Source organism: Ruditapes philippinarum, unplaced genomic scaffold (genome assembly GCF_026571515.1).
Source record: "Ruditapes philippinarum isolate M1 unplaced genomic scaffold, ASM2657151v2 ctg1752_1_1_1_1, whole genome shotgun sequence".
Classification (NCBI taxonomy): domain Eukaryota; kingdom Metazoa; phylum Mollusca; class Bivalvia; order Venerida; family Veneridae; genus Ruditapes; species Ruditapes philippinarum.
Genome location: NW_026863776.1, coordinates 74,785 through 93,597, shown reverse-complemented (window position 1 = coordinate 93,597; position 18,813 = coordinate 74,785). Strand labels below are relative to the sequence as shown.

The window sequence follows — 18,813 nt, the reverse complement described above, 5'->3', positions numbered from 1 at the left end:
TTTTATCTTAATCAGCTAATTTTTGTGACAAAAATACAACATTTTTTGTTCACTTTCGTTTCTTTGTGAAATATTTTACACATAAAATGTGCAAGTCATTGTCAAGAACCGAAATATTTTACATTGTATTTCGGAAATGACACAGTCTCTTTTCTGATGGTGTTACGAAATTAATTGAAGAATCCATTATTGAATACGGAAATCAACGTCACTGTAGCTCTCAATTTGTGCTATTCTGATTGACTCTGTTCACATTCAACACCTTTTCATCTTTCTAATGCTTTAACAGAAAAATCTTTATAACAATGTCTGTTGAGACAAACAGACAAATACAAGATACAATATCTCAATTTATCCCTACAAAGAAAGTCTATATAACCTTGCAATAAAAAAAACCATATAACCCCCAAAACAGAGACCAATTTTCAACTCTAGACCATAATTTGAATATACTTTGTAGAAACCAACAAACTAATGCCTTGTGAGAAATATCTAAGCTCTAGCCCTTTCCATTTTGAAGTATAAGAACTTTTAAGTGTTTTCTTTTAGTTGCAATAGCAACCAAAGTTTAGCATGGAATGGAATTATTTGAACAATCTTGATAGAGCTTCATACCACAGATGTATAAACAATATCATATTTAACTCCATGTTCATACAAATAGTATTCCTGCCAAGTTTCATTAACATTGGCCTTGTGGTATCATAGAAGATGTCGTTTGAATAAAAATAGGACGGACGCCGGACGACGGACGCAAATGATGGGCCATCCTAATAGCTCACCTGCACTATGTGCAAGGTGAGCTAAAGGTCATTTAGCTTAAATCTAGGTCAGCTAATATTAATGTCCAATTCTGTATCTGAAACATTGTACAAATTCCATAGTTGTATCTAACAAAGGGGTCATTAGCCCAAAGCACTCACCTGAGGATAGACTTTTTTGTGTAGAAAGCAGTGAAAGTAAGTGTTCATTACAAGAATTTGAAACGATATTGGTCTCTAGACCATACTTCATGCAAAATATATTTTTCAATTATACTATATACCTGGCCCTAATTTCATAGCTGTACATCAGCAACTAGAAAGGAAGTAGGTTAATAGGTCAATATCTAGGTCATTTGATATCAAATTTAAACCCCTGAAATTATGATCATGGTCAAAATGTCATAGCTGTATATAACAAGATTGCATTTGAGAAAAATGCTATGCCACCGCATGGTTCAAATTTCATAGCTGTACATCAAAGGACAAGAAAGTAGGTCACATCATCAAAATCTAGGTCACCTGATATCAAAGTTCAATTTTACAACTAAAACTGTGCACATGGTCAAACTGTCATTACTGTACATCAAAGGACAAGAAAGTAGGTCACTGTCCCCTTGGGCAAGGCATAATTTTGACCCAAGGGTTTAATTCAAAACAATTTTGATACAGGTCCACAAAACAACATTTCAAGTCAAATATCTAAGCTATAGCTTTCTCCCATTCAGAAAACATTTGTTTTATTTTCTGTTTTTACTATGTGTACATAATGAGAATCACTGCCCCCGGGCAGGGCCAATTTTGACACCAGGGGAAATTTTTTGAACAACTTTGGTAGAGGACCTATAAATGATATTATATATCAAACATCAAAGCTCTATGCCTTGTACCTTCAGACAAAAATATTTTTTATTTTTTCACTATATGTACATAATGAAAATCAATGACCCCCGGGGCGGAACCAATTTTGACCCCAGGGCTATAATTTGAACAATCTTGCAAGAGGTTCACTACACAATGTTTCATGCAAAATATCTTAACTCTAGCCTTTGTAAATTTAGAGAAGATGATTTTTTAAGTTTTTACTATATACATTTAAGGAAAACCTATGGCCACTGGGGGCGGGGCTAATTTTGACACAAGAGGCAAAATTTAAATAACGTTTGTAGAGTACCTTTAGATGATATTATTTAACAAATATTAAAGCTCTAAGCCTTGTACCTTCAGACAATAAGATTTATTTATTTTTTACTATATGTATATATTGAAATCAATGACTCCAAGGGCGGAGCCGATTTTGACCCCAGGGCTATAATTTGAACAATCTTGCTAGAGGTTTACTACACAATGTTTCATGCAAAATATCTAACCTCTAGCATTTGTCAATTGCTAGAAGAATTTTTTTTAAAGTTTTTACTATAAGTTTTTACTATATACATATAAGGAAAACCAATGACCCCCGGGGCGGAGCCGATTTTGACCCCAGGGCTATAATTTGAACAATCTGGGTAGAGGTCTACCAGACAATGCTTTATGCAAAATATATAAGCTCTAGGCCTTTTGGGTCTTTACAAGAAGGTGTTTTAAGTTTTTACTATATGTACATATAGTGAAAATCAATGACCCCGGGGCGGGGCCGATTTTGACCCAAGGGCTATAATTTGAACAATCTTGGTAAGGGTCTACCAGACAATGCCTTATGCAAAATAACTAAGCTCTAGGCCTTTTGGGTTTTTACAAGAAGGTATTTTAAGTTTTTACTATATGTACATAGTGAAAATCAATGACCCCCAGGGCGGGGCCAATTTTGACCCAAGGGCTATAATTTGAACAATCTTGTCAGAGGTCTACCAGACAATGCCTTATGCAAAATATCTAAGTTCTAGGCCTTTTGGGTCTTTACAAGATTTTTTAAAATTTATTCTTATAATTCCTTTTGGTTGCCATGGCAACCAGATTTCTGCATGGAATGAAATTCTTTGAACAACTTTGGAAGCCCTTCACCCAAGGAACAATCCTGCCAAGTTTGGTTGAAATTGGACTAGTGGTTTTTCACAAGAAGATTTTTTAAGTTCACTATATAATCTATATAACACACACACAAACACACACACAAACACACGCACAAACACACACACACACACACACAGGTGAATCGCTATATGCCACCGCATCGCAGATGCTGCGGTGGCATAAAAAGGTCAATTACCTGATCAAAACAAAATTAATGCAAGTTGATTTTACATCTAAAACTGTGTGCATGGTGGAAATTTCACAGCTGTACATCAAAGGATAAGAAAGTAGGTCACTGGCAATATCTAGGTCAGCTGATATGAAAGTTCAGTTTTACATCTCAAACTGTGAACTTGGTCCAAATTTCATAGCTGTACATTAAAGGACAAGAGCAGGTCACCTTAGGTGGAGATTTATTGTCCCTAGGGACCTAAATTTGAACAATCTTTGTACATGTTCACAAATTTTTCATCACAAATGTTTCATGCCAAATATCTAAGCTCTAGCCTTTTAAGCTTCAGCATAAGATATTACTTTACTTGTTTGTCATGGCAACTGGATTTCTTCATGGAATCAAATGCTTTGAACAACTTTGGAAGCCCTTCACCCAAGGAACAATCCTGCCAAGGATGGTTGATAAGTTCACTATATATTCTATAACGCACGCACACACACACTTTATGCGACTGCATCACAGATTCTGCGGTGGCATAAAAAAGACTAGCATAATCTTCAGACTGCCATCTATCCATATATTTTAAGTTTCATAAAAATATTTTCAGTTCTTACAAAATGGTATTGATGCTATTTATCTTTTTATAGGCATGAAAGAATTTCGGCGTATATTGTTATGCACCTGGTTGTCCGTCTGCAGGTTTTCTTGTCCGGTCTGTATCTTTTGAACCGGTGGAAGAAAATTGAAACTACTTCGCAGAAATGTTAACCATAATTAAACAATGTGCAGAGCGCATATTAGACCTTTCTCAGGTAGAGGTCAAGGTCACACACAGTCATTTTGTATCAAGATTTAATTTGTGTCCGCTCTTTTGAACTGATAGAAAGAAATTGAAACTATTTCGCAGAAATATTACTTATATCAAGACAGTGCGCAGAACATAAGTTCGAACTTCCTAAGATCAAATTGGCGCCGCCCAGGGTATTAATTGATTGATATAGACTTATATAGTAGTTTTTTGTGTCCAGTATGTATCTTTTGAACCGGTGGAAAGAAATTGTTTACCATAACATACATTGGAATGATGTGCAGAGCGCAGGTTTGACCCTGCTCAGGTCAAGGTCACACCTAATCATTATGTAACAATTTCAAAATTTTGTGTCCACTCTGTTTCTTTCAAACCCATAGTATGAATGGCAGAAATATTTATATTACTAAGATGATGTGCAGAGCGCAGTTTTGGACCCTCAGGTAAAGGTCAAGGTCACACTGACTCATTCAAAATTCTAACATAAGTGTATATGTTACAAAAGGAGATTACAGTGTATGAATTTTTTAATATGTTTCCTTCCAATATACATGTATATGTATTTACCTCCCTTTAATTTCCAAAATCTATTACTTGATAATTATCAAACTTCATATTTTTAGATTTTTCCTGTAAAGATTGTAATAATTGAGGAGCTTTTATATGATTAAATTATTTTGTAATAAGACAATCTTATTAATTGATGCCGACGTTTTAATTTCTGATATGTAAATTCACTAAATAACAAGATTTGTGCTTTTGAATTTTTGGTATAATATTATTAATATGTTTCTTTGAATTTTAATCATTTAAAAACCAACATGATTGAAAGAAAATGTACCATTACCTATTTTTCTCTTAGTCACACAAGTGTAACCTCTGTGTTTGTATGGACAGATGGTAAACCTAGTCCCCACCCGTTAAACCAGAGGGGACTCATAAGGATAACAAACACATAATTTTGAACACAGGGGCAAATTTTATTTCTGTTTCATAATGGAAGGTAAAAAAAGTCAGCAATTAAAAAAACTGGTTACAACTCAAAAACTTTCCGATATCAACTTGCTTCTATAATCAAATATTCATGTACAAAAATAGAAATTCTTCCTCTCTTACTCATTCTTCCACTAAAAAAAGAACTTTCTCTTTAAGGATTCTAGGAAAAAATTTAATCACTTGTTTGCCATCAGAATGAATAAGCAAATATGATATGATGTATTCCACTGGCTCTGGTATATCCTTTGATATCAACTTAAAATGCAACTGTTCGATCCCTGAAATTTCAATATAAAATGTATAGCCTCATACGAGTTGGGCAGTTTTTATTGAAACGGCTGTATTAAAAAATATGAAATAAATAGCATAGCTAATGTGATCTTATACAGCCTAATAAACCATGTCTTATAATAATTGTGAAACAAAGTCGATAGCAGCATTTCCTTATGTCTCTAAAATGATTAGAGTAAACTTGGTTCAATAATACTCCTTTGTCTAATATCATTGCTGTGCCTCTGCAGTTAACAAAATTTTGATTGAATTTTGAAAAGCCAATAACTCCAAGATGCCTCAATGAAAGAAATAAGGTGATAAATTTGCTTTTGCGCAAATAGCCCATGCCTGAAATAATTGCTAAAATGGTTAAAACCTACACCATAATATTTTGTTCGGGAACATTTTAAAGCTGCAAGCTCATTTTCGTGTAAATTTTGAAAATCCATTTGAAAGTAATATGTTGTGAATTGAACAAGGAAAGTTATAAAGACATTGGAATCTAAATAAATTACCAAAGATGTAAAAATATGCAAAAGAAGCATGTACACACTTAGAAATATGGTGATAAATATTATGAAATGAGCCATCAATCCTACATAGCATGTAAATTACAACTTGAATCTTTTTACTTTTTTTAAAGTCATAGTACATTATTTTCAAGTTTGATTTTCTTGAAATATTTTGGCTCATCTGGAGGCATGCAGCTTTAATCTGTTTATGCACAGTTATCATGGATGCTTAATAACAGAAACATTCTGTAGAATGGACTAATCATTTTATGGAAATAACATCTATAAATTCAATAACATAAAGCCTTTTACCATAGATTAGCAATGAATAAACCATAAGTATCTAAACACTGTTAATATCAACTTCATTACAATAGTTCTCTTATTCACAAAAATTTTTAACATTTTTTAAAAGTAACAAAAAAGTAAGCAGTTCACAAATGCATAGAAAATACCATAAATCTTTCAAATACATGCACTATTGTTTCCTTAACCCTTTACCTCATATATACGCGAAACAACGCACTTTCGACCCCCCCCCCCCCCTTTAAGGCCTCAAATAGTGAAAAAAGGTCCTGTTTGGGCCCCAAACACATGTTTTTGTTTTGAGAAATGTTGTTAAAAAAATTGACTACTTTTTCGGCACGGCACCACAACCAAAAGATACATCAGGGGGTTGCCAGAAGGGGGATGTGCCCCCTTCTGTTTGGGGGGTTTGAAGGGGGGCAGAAGTCCCCCTCATTGCCAGAAAAATTTTGGACTTGTTAGAGGCTATAAATGACCCCAGATCGATCATAAGGTAACATGTAACCAACGCTGAAAAGCATTTGACTCTATCTCAAACCATTAAGAAGTTGCAGCACTTTGAAATCAATTTTGATGGAAAAAATCAGCGCAAAATAGTGATTTTTGGCAATTTTGAGATGTCTCCTCATTGCCATGTTAACAGGAAATTTAAGCCTGAGCATGTTGTTACAAGGGCAATGGTCCAGTCAACATTTGTGCCAAGTTTGATTAGTATTGAAGCAGTTTTCAAAGTTTTATAGCAATTTGAACTTGTAACAGGAGACTTTTCAATGAAAACAGACATGTTTCACAAAATGCTTATGAAGTAATGGGTTAAATTAAAAAAATCTAGAAACTTATCTTTAAAGCAGCAGGCCTCCAGAACAGAAAAACTACCATACTTATATTTGAAAATCCCTCCTAAAATTTTACATTATCTAGTTTAAAGAAATAGAAATAAAAATAAAAAGGAATAAACTGCTTTGGTTTGGATGTGTGTATTATTTTGTGGCATTAAAAATTATAATGAATTAATTTTATAATATATAAGATGACCAGTATATCGATTTAAACTTTAGCTTGAACTACTCATTGACGAAAATTGATATCTGAACCTGGGCGTACCGGATACCGTGATTTTTCTGAACCACTGTTGTTACACCTGACCATGTTGAATTATCTTCTATTTATATTGGCTACTGCTTTTTAATGTAGTAAATTATGCAAAGAAAAAACACTATATATTCATGCTTTTGTCAACATTTTTTCTTAATTAAGATGTTAGTAATAAAGGATTTACACAATTAACCTAACAAAATCATAATTAACCGTTTACTTGAAATTTCTTTTCATTTTACCATCTTGAGGCGAGTGGCTTTAATCACACAATTGAAAATAAATTGATTTCTAAGTAAACATGACATACATTGTATTTTACAATGACAAAACATATAGCAATGATGGTCAAAGTAAATCCATAATGCATTATTCACCTTTAAAAAAATGTATAACAACAAGTATAGCCTATTTATTCTTATATTAACAAGTGGGTCATGATGGCCGTTATATCGCTCACCTGATTATGAAGGCTCAATCCCATTTTATTTGGGCTGTGTGACCTAGTTTTTGACCACAGATGACCGATACTCGAACTTGACCAAGAAATCACCAAAACAACATTTCTGACCTATTTTCAGGATATTTGGATCACAATAGTAGCCTCTAGGGTGTAAACAATGTTTTCCCATATAAGGGCTGTGTGACCTAGTTTCTCAACACAACTGACCCATATTTGAACTACACCTGGAAATCATCATAATAAACTTTATCCCCTTAAGTGTTAAAAAGGTTTTCCAATATTTAGGCTGTGTGACCTTGTATTTGACCCCAGGGGAGCCATATTCAATCTTGACCAAGAAATCACCAAAAATTAACCCCTGGTCAAAATTATAAGTCTGTATTTCAAAAAAAAACAAAAAGAAGAAATTAGGTCAAATGGTGTCAAAAATATCAAAAGTAGGTCAGTTGATATCAAAATTCAATTCAACATAAAAAATTACACTCCTGGTCCAAATTTCAAGTCATTACATAAAAATGTAGGTCAATTGATATCAAAATTCAATTCACAGGCTGTCCAACGTCCCTAATATTCCTAAAAAAATCCTATTTTTTTCAATTTTGCTAAAATTCCTAAAGAAATAAAAAAATCAAAGGAAATTCCTAAAAATGCCCTATTTTTTCACTCAAATTCCTATATTATTTGTCTTTTGTTATTAAAGTACTTAACTTTAAAATGTTTTCATTCTAATTATGTTTTAATGTAGTTTTTCAGCTCTCCATATTCAGAGTAGACAGTTCCATTGTGAATCCATTTATTCAGGTTGTTTTTGGTTGTGACTGGGTGACAGAGATTTAATTTCTTAAAGGAGCAGCCAACAACTAAAGACTATGGAACACTGGCAGACATCTTTGCTATAAGCATTATTTATGAGTTAATTTTATGTCAAATATACAAAGGTAAGCCCATATCATGGTCTTTTTTGGGCCATTGTTTAGAAACAAAATTCCAAATTTTAGCCGGAAAATTTCTTTTATGTACCCTATAATTTCTAATTTTAGACCTAAAATTTCTCAAAAATTGCCCTAAAATTTGCCCTAATTTTTGTCAGAAGGTGCTGAACAGCCTTAATTCAGGATCAGAAATTACACCCAATGTCAAAATTTCAAGTCTGTACATCAAAAAACGAGAAACTAGGTCAAACCATATCATTAATATCAAAAGTAGGTCAGTTGATATAACAAGAGGGCCATGATGGCCCTAGATCGCTCACCTGACCCATCAAACTCATCCAAACAATTACATAGACAAGCATTCTGACCAAGTTTCATGACAGGTGAGTCAAAAATGTGACCACTACAGTGTTAACAAGGATCATCCATATTTGAGCAGTGTGACCTAGTTTTTTACCCAGGTGACACATATTCAAACTTGACCTAGAAATCATCAAAACAAACTTTCAGACCAATATCCAGGATACTTGGATCAAAACAGTAGCAACTAGAGTGTTAACAAGATTTTTCTATTTTTAGCTCCGGTGACCTAGTTTCAAATGCGATTTCAATTACCTAGACAAGCATCCTGACCAAGTTTGATGATAATTGAGTCAAAAATGGCTTTTCCATATTTGGGCGGTGTGACCTAGTTTTTCATTCAAGATGACCTATGTTCGAACTTGACTTAGAAATCATCAAAACAAACTTTCAGACCAATTAACAGGATATTTGGATCAAAACAGTAGCCACTAGAGTGTTAACAAGATTTTTCTATTTTTAGCTCCGGTGACCTAGTTTTTCATCCGAGATGACCCATGTTTGATTTAATCCCAGCAATGACCTAGACAAGTTTCCTGACCAAGTTTGATGACAATTGAGTCAAAATTGTGACCACTAGAGTGTTAACAAGGTTTTTCTATTTTTAGCTCCGGTGACCTAGTTTTTCATCCGAGATGACCCATGTTCGAACTCATCTGAGCAAGTACCTAGACAATCATCCTGATAAAGTTTGATGACACTTGTGTCAAAAATGTGACCGCTAGAGTGTTAACAATATTTTTCTATTTTTAGCTCCTGTGACCTTGTTTTTCATCTGAGATGACCCATGTTCGAACTCATCAAAGCTATCACCTAGACAAGCATCCTGACCAAGTTTGATGATGATTGATGCAAAAATGTGACCACTAGAGTGTTAACAAGGTTTTTCTATTTTTAGCTCCGGTGACCTACTTTTTCATCCGAGGTGACCCATGTTTAAACTCATCCAAGCTATCACCTAGACAAGCATCCTGACCAAGTTTGATGATGATTGAGGCAAAAATGTGACCGCTGGAGTGTTAACAAGGTTTTTCTATTTTTAGCTTCGGTGACCTAGTTTTTCATCCGAGATGACCCATGTTCGAACTCATCTGAGCTATCACCTAGACAAGCATCCTGACCAAGTTTGATGATGATTGATGCAAAAATGTGACCGCTAGAGTGTTAACAAGGTTTTTCTATTTTTAGCTCCGGTGACCTAGTTTTTCATCCGAGATAAGCCATGTTCGAACTCATTCTAGCTATCACCTAGACAAACATCCTGACCAAGTTAAATGATGATTGAGGCAAAATTGTGACCTCTAGTGTTAACAAGGTTTTTCTATTTTTAGCTCTTGTGACCTAGTTTTTCATCCGAGATGACCCATGTTCGAACTCATCCGAGCTATCAACTAGATAAGCATCCTGACCAAGTTTGATGATGATTGAGGCAAAAATGTGACTGCTGGAGTGTTAACAAGGTTTTTCTATTTTTAGCTCCGATGACCTAGTTTTTCATCCGAGATGACCCATATTCAAACTCATCCGAGCTATCACCTAGACAAACATCCTGACCAAGTTTGATGATGATTAATGCAATAATAAGACCGCTAGAGTGTTAACAAGGTTTTTCTATTTTTAGCTCCGGTGACCTACTTTTTCATCCGAGATGACCCATGTTCGAACTCATCCGAGCTATCACCTAGACAAACATCATGACCAAGTTTGATGATGATTGAGGCAAAATTGTGACCTCTAGAGTGTTAACAAGGTTTTTCTATTTTTAGCTCTTGTGACCTAGTTTTTCATTTGAGATGACCCATGTTCGAACTCATCCAAGCTATCAACTAGATAAGCATCCTGACCAAGTTTGATGATGATTGAGGCAAAAATGCGATCGCTAGAGTGTTAACAACTAAATGTGAACGGACGACAGCCGACGGACGACGGACAATCAGCTCACCCTGAGCATGCTCAGGTGAGCTAAAAATTCAATTCGGCATCAGAAATTACATTCCTGGTCCAAATTTCAAGTCTGTACATCAAAACACAAGAAATAAAGTCAAATGGTTTAAAAATATCAATAACAGCTCATTTGGTATCAAAATTAAATTACACACATGAAACAGATATCAGGTTCAAAAAGAAAAAAATACAATTTTTAACAAAATTCAATAAAAGAAAAATTGAGAATACAAACTCATCTTTGTAAGTAAGGTACAAGAAACAAATGTAATCTTTATTTAGGCCTAATTTCATATTTTAGGAGAATTTTCTTCACTGATCTACAACTGACCCTGCAGAAAGCTTAATGCTATGATGCAATAACGTCCAAAAGTCTTGAGCTTAAAGTTATTTACCCAAATAGAATATGATTTAATTTTTTTGTTACAAGTAATTGTGGTGTTATGCTACATACTAAATATCTTAGGTTTAGACATTATTTCTTGGCAGAAGATTTTTATATTTTATGATTTCCCTAGAGGGGAGATTTTTTTAAGTTTATACTTTATGAACGTAATGAAAATTAATGACCCCAGGGGCGGGGCCAATTTTGACCCCAGGGCTATAATTTGAACAATCTTGGTAGAGGACTACAAGACAATGTTTCATGCCTAATATCTAACCTCTAGCCAATCTTACTCTAGTCAAAACAAAAAAGATTTTTTTTTAGGTTTTAACTATATACATATAAGGAGAATCAATGACCCCCTGGGGTAAGACCAGTTTTGTCCCCAGTGCTATAATTGAACAATTTTTGAAGTTTCGTGAGACGATGCTACACACAAAATTTCTAATCTCTAGGCCTTGCATTTTCAGTAGATCTTTTAAGTTTTTACTATATGTATATAATGAAAATTAAAGACCCCCGGACATGGCCAATTTTGACTCAAGGGCTATAATTTGAACAAGTTTTGTAGGGTTTCATTAGATGATGCTACATACATAATATCTAAGCTCTAGGCCTTGCACAATCAGGAGAAGACTTTTAAGTTTTTACTAAATACATATAAGGAAAATCAATGACCCCCTGGGGTGAGGCCAATTTTGACCACAGGGCTATAATTTGAACAATTTTTGTAGAGTTTCATGGGACAATGCTACACACTTGATTTCTAAACTCTAGGCCTTGCACTTTCAGAGAAAAAGTTTTTTAAAGATTTCATTTCAAAAATCTATTTTTAGCCCTCGTGACCCAGATGTTCAATTGAGCAGAACCATTTGAGCAGTGTCATGCTATGAACATCCCTGGAAAATTTCATCAAATTTGGCCCAGTGGTTTCTTAGGAGAAGTTGTATGTATAAAAAGTTGACCACAAACACCAGACAAATTGTGATCACATGAGCTAAAAGTAAACAAAAATCTGATATGCTGTTAGTAGATGAAAGTTAAGCGCTGATTGCGTTATAAAATGAGGTAACAAATTTTGGCAAAATTCTTAGAATGAACAAGATTGCATTTGTGAAAAATGCTATGACACCGCATTAATACAACTCTAAATAGTAGTGTAGGAACAAATTCTTTTTTGTTTCTATATAATTGAAGATTGCCATAATGCATAGATCCCTGACCTATCTAATTCTTATTATCAGATTAGTGGTTAAATCTATTGTTATTCAAATAAAAGATCAGAGTAGGAATATATCAATGCAGTTGAGTCTAGTGAATTTGGTGGTGAAGGTCATATTTCACACAACCTAAATTTCATCACTGTACATCAAAGGACAACACAGTTAGACACAATCTAGGTCAGCTGATATCAAAGTTAACTTAACATTTTAATCTGTACACATGGTTCAAAATTCATAGCTGTACATCAAAGGACAAGAAAGTAGGTCACACCATCAAAATCTAGGTCACCTGATATCAAAGTTCAATTTTACAACTAAAACTGTGCACATGGTCAAAAATGGTCAAACGACAAGAAAGTAGGTCACTGTCTCAAAACAATCTTGATGCAGGTCCACCAAACAACGTTTCATGTCAAATATCTATGCTGTAGCTGTCTCCAATTCAGAAAACATTTATTTTAGTTTCTGTTTTTACTGTTTACATAATGAGAATCAATCCCCCCGGGCAAGGCCAATTTTGACCCCAGGGCTATAATTTGAACAAGAAACATGGCAATGCCATGAAACCAGGTTTTCAATTATCACCATTGTAGATAAATATGTTGTATTTGAAATACAAATACAAGCAACAAACAATGTAACTATGTGCAATGTAAAATATGAATAATGTAGGAGGAATTGCCATTGAAGAAGTCTTCATTATATATTCTGTATAAGGAAAAAAACAAAGGGCCATAATTAGGTCAAAAATTATCCAATCACAAAACCCCGACAATATGTGCCAGGGCGCTTGGTGACAAAGCTTCTGTGAAAGTTTGAACAAAATCCATTGAGAAATGTAGGATGAGTTCAGCACAGAAGAATTTGTTCACTATACATGTATATTGATAATTCTGTATAAGGAAAAAAACAAAGGGCCATAATTAGGTCAAATATTATCCAATCACAAAACCCAGACAATATGAGCCAGGGCACTTGATAACAAAGCTTCTGTGAAAGTTTGGTCAAAATCCTTCGAGAAATGTAGGAGAAGTTGCGCACGATAGAAATTGTTCACTATATATTCTGTATAAGGAAAAAAACAAAGGGTCATAATTAGGTCAAATATTATCCAATCACAAAACCCTGACAATATGTGCCAGGGCACATGATGACAAAGCTTCTGTGAAAGTTTGAACAAAATCCCTTGAGAATTGTAGAGGGAGTTCAGCACAGAAGAAATTGTTCACTATATATTCTATATAAGGAAAAAAAACAAAGGGCAATAATTAGGTCAAATATTATCCAATCACAAAACCCCGACAATATGCCCCAGGGAACTTGGTGACAAAGGTTCTGTGAAAGTTTGGTCAAAATCCGTGGAGAAATGTAGAAGGAGGTGCGCACAGAAGAAATTGTTCACTATATATTCTATATAAGGAAAAAAAACAAAGGGCAATAATTAGGTCAAATATTATCCAATCGCAAAACCCCGACAATATGCGCCAGGGCACTTGATGACAAAGCTTCTGTGAAAGTTTGGTCAAAATCCGTTGAGAAATGTAGAAGGAGTTGCGCACAGAAGAAATTGTTTACGCCCGCCCGTCCGCCCGCCCGCCCATCCGCCCGCCCGCCGACATACCTCAATCTAATAACCAGTTTTTTCCTTCGGAAAACCTGGTTAACAATCTTGGTAGAGGTTCACTACGCAAAGTCTCATGCCAAATATTTAACTTCTAGCCTTTGTCAATTCAGAGAAAAAGATTTTTCATGTTTTTACTTTATACATATAAGGAAAACTATCGTCTCTGGGGCAGGGCAATTTTAACACTAGGGGCAAAATTTAAGCAACTTTGGTAGAGGACCAATAGATGATATTATATACCAAATATCAAAGCTCTAATCCTTGTACATTCAGACAATAAGATTTTTTAATTTTGACCCCAGGGCTATAATTTGAACAATCTTGCTAGAGGTTCACTACACAATGTTTCATGCAAAATATCTAACCTCTAGCATTTGTCAGTTTCGAGGAGATAATTTTTTAAAGTTTTTACTATATACATATAAGGAAAACCTATGACCCGGGGCGGGGCTAATTTTGACACTAGAGGCAAAATTTGAACAACTTTGGTAGAATACCTATAGATGATATCATATACCAAATATCAAACCTCTAAGCCTTGTACCTCTTGACAAGAAGGTATTTTAAGTTTTTACTATATGTACATATAGTGAAAATCAATGACCACCTGGGGCGGGGCCAATTTTGACCCCAGGGCTATAATTTGAACAAGCTTGGTAGAGGTCTACCAGACAATGCCTTATGCAAAATATCTAAGCTCTAGGCCTTTTGGGTCTTTACAAGAAGATTTTTTTAATTTATTCTAATAATTCCTTTTGGTTGCCATGGCAACCATATTTCTGCATGGAATGAAATTCTTTGAACAAGTTTGGAAGCCCTTCACCCAAGGATCAATCCTGCCAAGTTTGGTTGAAATTGGACAAGTGCTTTTTCACAAGAAGATTTTTTAAGTTCACTATGTAATCTATATAACACATGCACGCACGCACACAAACAACCACACACACACAGGTGAATCACTATATGCCACCGCATCGCAGATGCTGCGGTGGCATAAAAATCATATATTTCTGAAAAGAAAATTATCAAAATCCCTTGATGCGTGGTAGAGTATTTGGTTTGAACAAAGGCCTGCACAATGGACAAGGGTATCACTTTATACCTTGCCATTATCATGGTGTAACTTAATGAGGACAAAAAAGTAAGTGCATTGTCTCAAACAACCATTACAATAATTCAGACATAACAATACAAGCCGCAATTTAGAAGATTGAATACAGGGGATCAACAAACAAGCTTTATAGAAACCTATACAAATACTGTAGGAGTAGGGTATGAGGTAACTAACACTTAGCATACAGAAACTAATACATGTCTAATAAATATCAAAATTCCATGTTCAGCAATATCTTTTAAGCAAAATTCAAACAATACTGCTTAATATGAATACCATTTGTAATTCTTACATGGTACAATACTTTTCTGAAAAAGACCAAGTCAATTTTCCATCACTGACAGGTTGAAAAAGTTCACAGGTGCCCCTATGTGTATTATTTCAGACAAAAGCCGACATTGGAGTAGAACAAGCAACCTCTGTAAGATAGCTCAATATCCTACTTGCATGAATGAATTGGAACCCATCTTGAGAGACTTGTGATTAGAAATTAGTGATCATACCAACATGCCCTCTATATAATACATCAAAAATTTGGATTTCTTTCCTATAAACTGAATACATTGCTTGTAAAGAAATAAATTCTTATAACTAGTAAGGTAATATTTCTTATTTTATGCTTTTGAGTGGATTTATCTGTAAAAATTTTATTTGATAATTTCAGTGAAAAATATCAAAATATAATTTCACAGACTACTTTTTAAAGAGTTTCCCAATGTGGTACCTCAATTTTATTTTAGCTTACAATTCAGACATTGTCAGTGCTGTTTAGAGAAAAACAAAACTGAAATTGATAAATTTCTTAAATTGTCAAACATAATAAACTTCAATCCATTCAATTTAACAATCACTAAATGTCATCTCTATTTTTTTATTTCATTTTAACTGTTTGAAAAATAAACTTCCACATGCAAAACTTCTCTTGATGACATACATGCAGATTTAAGTATCCTACAAGCAATTATAAACTGTATTTCAGTGTGTAAAAGCAATGCCAAAGGATAAGTTAACAACCAAGCATTATTCTACTTTTAAAAATATTCCATGTTTTCCAAATTCCTAGTCGCTTCTTGAATACACATCTGCCAACAATTATATATTTATCCTTAAGTAAGTTTCCTTTCTCTATGAATCAAATGTATTTTATTTCTTCCTTCCATTAAATGTACAACGTTTAAAAATGGCGGTCAATTACATTTCAAGGGACAGTCTAATATATAACCTTCCGCAATAAGCTTGGCGTGATGTCACATTTTCTTCTAGAATTGTTTTAATTATTAAAACAAACAATCATTTTTTGTATAAAGTAAATAGTACCATCACAATTTAACGTTGATTTTTGAACATATTTTGTAACCCAAGACTTCATGTATTTATAAGAAATTCGTCTGAAATTTGGGGATACAGGTTTTGATATGCAAGATTGAGGAAATTGCATTTAAACTTGTATTTAAGCATAAAATAAAAAGAAAATTTGTTTGTTTGTTGTGTTAAATGTAATTTATTTCATCTCCTGGACTTTAAAAACAGCATTCCTTCAGAATGCTGTTTTAAAAGCTCACTCGAAATAAAATTCCATCTGACACAAAAACAAACTTGGTAAGTTTTTGGGACTTGTGAAAACTCTTGAATCAGACTCCATTTAATGACAACTGAACTAGCTTATAGTATTAATATCATATGTGATTCTCACGCGACACCAGACCTTGGAAGATCTCAAACAAACTTATTCGTACTGTACTTTCAAATAAAATTACGACTATTAAAATAATAACAATTAAATCATATTCTCAAACATAGGCACACTAACAAAGGCTGTTAGAACACAAGGCTGTATAATTAGCACCTGTCACGTAAGTTAATCAGCAATCATCATCATGGCTAGAAAAGTTGTGAAAAATATCTCCAGATTGAAGGTGTCAAATTGATCAATACTGTATGTGTATTTGAATTTGCAGAAAGGTCCATTTTGCGGGTCTGCACTATTTTGAATTCGCAGAGGTGACTGCCGAAAATCATAAATTCATGTAGGTTAAAAAAATAAGAGTGATTTGACTGCTGTATAAACTGTACATGTAACATTCAGCTCTGTATATAAATCAGTTTGCTAGTGTATAGTTGTTTGACTGATATGCTTATCGGATTTCTTGAATGTGTACATACATGTTTGTACAGATGTACGGACATAATCCCCTTCGGACAAAATCCCCTTCGCATACCCAGACAAAATCCCCTCCATAGGTGGACATAATCCCCTTCATGTTTTTGCTAGGCTGGACAAAATCCCCTTGTTTCATAGGTTTCTAATGTATTATTATGCTCCATAAAAATTGATGAATAATGAACTTATAATTATGTATCAAGTTAACCTTTATAATTAAATAAGTTTGATAAGACATTTTTTTTTGTTTAGATCAATTATCAACCAAATTATCATTAAAAACAATTTAATTAGTTTAGCAGTGTTCATTATAATTGTGGTAAATTATCAACTGCATAACAAATATAATCAAAGTTGAATAATAAGACAAAGTGTGTTTTTCATTATTTTTGAAGTTTTAAAAGTCAAATCATCAATGCTTTAAAACAATTCTTATTATTTCAAAAACACTATTACAACTCGTCTATAAATTCTGAAAGATAGTGAGGAAAAAATGAATTGTGCAACACTGTCCATCTTGCACAGGCCTTAGCAGTATAGAACTGTCGAAACAAATTATATTCCCGAATAAAGTACTAGCAATCACCACACAGCATACCCACTTTATAAACAGAAAATTCACCCAAGGGGGATTTTGTCCTAGGTAGCAATTTTATTGAGGAGATTTTGTCCACTTCAAAATTTCACACATGAAGGGGATTATGTCCACCCATGGAGGGGATTATGTCCAGATATACAACAAGAGGGCCATGATGGCCCTGAAGTCGCTCACCTGTATATAGGCCCCCGGAGCGGGGCCAGTTTAAACCCCAGGGCTTTTATTTGAACAAACTTGGTAGACACCCATTAGAAGATGTTTCATGCTAACATCTAAGGTCCAGCTGGTCAAGTTTTTTCTTTACACATATAGTTAAAAACAATGACACACCTGGGGCAGGGCCAGTTTTGACCCAAGGGCTTTTATTTGAACAATCTTTGTAGACACTTACTAGAAAATGTTTCATGCTTAATATCTAAACTCTAGCTATTCGGGTTTTTTCAAAGAAGATTTTATAAGTTTTTGCTATACACATATAAGAAAAATCAATGTCCCCCGGGGCGGGGCCAATTTTGATCCCAGGGCTTTTATTTGAACAAACTTTGTAGACACTCACTAGAAGATTCTTCGTGTTTAATATCTAAACTCTAGCTATTAGAGTTTTTTCAAAGGAGATTTTTTTAAGTTTTTGTTATACACATATAAGGAAAATGAATGACCCCCGGGGCGGGGCCAATTTTGACCCCAGGGCTTTTATTACAACAAACTTGGCAGACACTCACTAGAAGATGTTTCATGCTTAGTATCTAAACTCTAGCTATTTGGTTTTTTTCAAAGAAGATTTTTTAAGTTTTTGTTACACACATATAAGTAAATTCAATGACCCCCGGGGCGGGGCCAATTTTGACCCCAGGGCTCTTATTTGAACAAACTTGGTAGACATCCATTAGAACATGTTTCATGCTAAATATCTTAGCTCTAGCTCTTTGGGTTCTTTAAAAGAAGATTTTTTAAGTTTTTACTATATGCATATAGGGAAAATCAATGACCCCCTGGGGCGGGGCCAATTTTGACCCCAGGGCTTTTATTTGAACAAACTTGGTAGACACCCATTAGAGGATGTTTCATGC

At 34.2% G+C, this 18,813-nt stretch overlaps 1 protein-coding gene across 1 annotated transcript in view; it reads right to left on the bottom strand.

Annotated features, from left to right (window-relative positions):
• Positions 1-2,182: 2,182 nt before the first annotated feature.
• Positions 2,183-18,813, bottom strand: part of LOC132723303 (trimeric intracellular cation channel type 1B.1-like) — a 77,325-nt gene continuing 60,694 nt past the window's right edge. The window contains exon 6 of the mRNA XM_060707981.1: positions 2,183-5,031. The gene's annotated coding sequence lies outside the window, so the exon portion shown is untranslated. The remainder of the gene's footprint in view (positions 5,032-18,813) is intronic.